At 39.1% G+C, this 4,160-nt stretch overlaps 1 long non-coding RNA gene across 1 annotated transcript in view; it reads left to right on the plus strand.

Annotated features, from left to right (window-relative positions):
• The window catches only part of LOC145652127 (uncharacterized), a 5,204-nt gene extending 2,826 nt beyond the window's left edge, over positions 1–2,378 (plus strand). The window contains exon 4 of the long non-coding RNA XR_014118342.1: positions 1,066–2,378. This is a non-coding gene — a long non-coding RNA (uncharacterized LOC145652127). The remainder of the gene's footprint in view (positions 1–1,065) is intronic.
• The last annotated feature ends 1,782 nt before the right edge of the window (positions 2,379–4,160 follow it).

Below are 4,160 nucleotides of genomic sequence, written 5' to 3' on the forward strand. Positions count from 1 at the left end.
CCAAGTAGTGAAATGAACCTCCGCTGGCTGTCCATACAGCTGAAACATCTTCAAACAAAAACTGAAGACTCCTATTCACTAAGTCACTGAGCACCTAAATATGTATTGAAAAGAAAACGCCCGGAAGAGGTGTCATCATAGGATTATGTGATCAATCAGAGTAATTTTTTTTTTTTTTGCGAATTATATAAATAGTATGTTAAGATTCAGGAGGCTGGCCAATAGTACACGAGGTTGTTCATAATAAACTTTACATTGCAATGAACTTTAGTCTATGTGTACCAAAAACATGACATCTCACTTAAAGGAATTGGCTGAGTAAACCAATGTTTTTAAATTAATATTTATCCATTATTTGATCAAATGTTGGCATTTGTCATTCATTTATTCTCATCTTTTAAAATAAATGATTAAGCTTAGCTGTTGCTACCATTAACTGTCACGGAACGTTCGCCTCTCGCAACCACGTGGTTTGGCCCGCCAAGTGCAGTGGGAGGGTTGTTTGTAACCACACCTGCGGCTTGTTTGTCTAAATGTATATAAACCCGTGTCAAAGTGTGCAGCGTGTTGGTTATTGTTGACGTAATGTTAAATGTGTTTGTTTAATGTTAGCCGTTTCATGTTTATATTCGTAATACGTGTGAGTGCCGTTGTCTTTGTGTTGTTAAATGTTCGTCCACGTCGCTGCAGCCTGTGCGTCCTGCTCCTCGTCCATCGGCACTCGAGCCAAACGCGTTACACTAAACTGAGCCAAGTAACAGAAAATCTTTTAACCACATCTGAAGAGAAAAGTCTTGCTGTGGGCAGATAAACAATCTCCAAAGCGGGAAGTGAAACGAGCTGTAAAATGTAGCGTCACACATGTCTCATGCATTTTACATTTATGGTACATTTCCAGTACAGTAACGATGGTGATGTAAGCAAACACCTGGATACCAAGATCCTTTACTGATATCAGATTAAACTACGAATTGTGTGTATCTTCAGAATAAAACTATTATTTGAGTAGAATTGTCAGTTATTAGTGAAAGTCTATTACTCATAGTTTTGAACTTTTTTTTTTAGAAGGTGAAAAATATTTTCAACTGAGTAGTGGAAGCTGCAGCCCCAACCCAAAGATAACCCCAACACCCCTCGTAAAAGGTCTTCTTATCAAGATGCTTTGGAATACCAGTCACTGCCCTTCTGCACTGGACTGGACAACCCATACCACCCACTCTGAGAGTCCTCTTTTACACCAGAACTCTTTTGGCTCTACTAAAAAGAGAACTTCATTCCCTTATCAGGTCTTCAAAGCTATTTAAGGAAGGTTTATTACCCCACAAGGACACATGGCCTAAAACGTTATGACCGTAGATCTGGCCTGAGGAACTAAAAGACCACAGAGTATCTGTCTTGGAATTTAAAGATGACTACACAACCTGGAACAGTTGGATCAAGAAAAAACTTAAAGACCATATTCTCGAAGGACTACTGGAAATTTTCCTTTCCTGTACGAAAGGCCTTCTTGTGACTAAATTTACATACATTTTTTTGGCATCCAAAGAATGTAATAAGATTTCTTTGATTGCATGGACAATGAATCCACAGCACCCCTCAGTGACTATAGCAAACTCCCCCATCTGGACTTATTAACCAAGCATTGTTATGTATATAACAGTCTCAGCAAGCTCATTTCTGAGTGAACTCTAACTAGCCCTCATCACTGAACTGTTATGAAATCCTTTTCTTATGTCTTGTTAGTTCAGTCATTCTTGAAATTATTATATCTTTGCCTTAACTCTATTACTCTACGATTTGCATATTAACGTTTATACTTGTATTACTTAGTGACTACCTCCTAATTTCAATAATAACAGACAGGGGAAGATTATTTTAATTATTAAAATTAGGACAGTATGTGTTTAATAATCATGTTCTCCATCTTTCTCTAGCTCTTTCTTCTATGCTCTTCTATCTCTCTACGTCACTCTAAGTAGTGTGTTTCTTGATGAAAATGTAACTGTTTTCTTATATAATTATTAGAATTATTACGTGATTTATGTTGCTTATAAGAACGTCTGCACCCGATCTATAAATATGTGAACCAAATGGCTCAGGTGAATTCGGGTAACTGATCCCACTTGTTATAGTTTAAAAATGTCATAACTAAAGCACTACCTAGTTGTTTTATTCCCCTCTTTCTCTTCTTTTTGTTAATTTATTTTTTATCATCCCACCAAAGCCATAGAGGAGACAAAATAGCATGAATATGCATGAGCGAACCTTGGAATAATATCCTCACTCCGAAACCCACAAACCCAGTTAAATTTGAGTAAATCTTGGATCCAGCAGTGAAGATGGAACCTCTCGCGAGCACAATTAAGTACTTACTGTCTTATTTTATGTCTTGTATATAGGTGTGTTTGTCTGTCGTAACCCATTTAATTTGCTTTCCACTACTCCGTCAATGTAGTCGAATGTTTGTTTTTGCATCGTTGGTAAAATTAGAATTAATCCTGTTTGACCAACAGTAATTAGTGATAATTGGCCAATTTTAGATTTCTACAAAGCTACGTCTAGGATATGCTCTTGCACTGACTCCTGCGAAGGGAAGGAAGCGTCCATCTCAGCTCTACACTCTCGATGAAACTCAGGATGCCAGTTCGAGACAAACTCTGGTGCGGGGTCGTTGACGGCGCAGAGAAGAATCAGGATCGGGTGTTATTTCCAACCGACCACGGCCACGCATAAACTCCATTGACCCTTTGTGGGGTGGACTAACTTTTTACACCTGTCCTTTTAAACAGAAGTAAGAGCTGTATTTTCCATTAATATGCTAACGCTATCTTGAAGTGTCAAGTGGCATTGCCTAGATATAAATCTGTCCAGGTTAATATTTTCTACCCTGGTTATAATAAATATAGGAATCCTCCCCCCCCCCCCCTCCCCCAGCAGTTATGTAGTTACTCTAACTGCTAGCTCCGTTACCTTTTTGGATAGGTTAGTCTTAGCTGAGAGAGCACCATAAACAGTTCTCTGGCTTGTGCAAAGTTTTACTCCTCTAACTTCAGTTCCGAGTCCGCTATAGTAGCATATAACACCTGTCACACGATGTCAATAATTTGTTTATTCATTAATAAATAAACTTTACAATTATTCATCAAGTCAGTCTTCGTGGCAAATATATTTGAAGCAATGGTATTCGGTCATTGCACAAAATATGAACTCCTTTAAAAATGAGACTGATATAACGCTAATAAACCTTCGGTACTTCACCAATACTAGTTGAGGGTTTTTCCCTATAGTTTAGGGAATGCTGCAAAAAACACAATCCCATTGAGGGGGATATCTCAATTGCATTGCTGCAAGATAATGTATTTACAGTGAGATTTGTTTCACAAGACAAAAAGCGCCACAGATTCGCGAAAACAAAGTTATGATATGCAGCATCATTTGCTGAAAGAGGTGTAAGGCGGCTTAAATTGAATATTATAAGAGGAGGTGGAATCTTCATATCAATGGAATCATGGAAAAAAAATCCCCCAAAATTGTATTGCTTATCACCAAAATAGCATCCCATCTCATACAGAAGCTGGGTGACATTTACGGTGCGCTGAGTGCAAGCAACCAACCAAACCACCAAGTAAGTTCCCCTGAAAAAGGTTCTGCCAAATTACTACCAGCACATTTCCACCAGAGGAGAACAAACCCTTGATCACTGCTACACTTCACTCAAGGACAGCTGTAAACCCCTCCCCCATCCTGGTTTTAGAAAATCTCATCACACCTTCATTCTTCTCTTGCATGCATACAAACAAAGTCTCAAACAGGAAAAACCAGTTCCCCAATCAGTCTGTCAAAAGAGCGAGGAGGCCACTTCAGGTCTGTTCTGAAATCGCAGACTGGCAAATATTTTGCAACATAGCTGGCACTGACATCAATAAATACATTGACTGTCACAGGCCACATCAGTAAATATACTGATGACATTGTTAGATCCCTTCCCAATCAGACACCCTAGATCAGTGCTGAGGTTTGAGCGAAACTAAGAGCCAGAGCCACTTCCTACAACTCTGGTGAACTGACAGCCTACAGGAAGGCCGAGTATGACTGTCAAAGGACATCAGGCTAGACAAAAGGGACTACAGAGAGAGTGAAGGCTAACTACCTTGAGTCCG

This window comes from Electrophorus electricus, chromosome 18 (genome assembly GCF_041902795.1).
Source record: "Electrophorus electricus isolate QZ-2024a chromosome 18, ASM4190279v1, whole genome shotgun sequence".
In the NCBI taxonomy this organism is placed as follows: Eukaryota; Metazoa; Chordata; class Actinopteri; order Gymnotiformes; family Gymnotidae; genus Electrophorus; species Electrophorus electricus.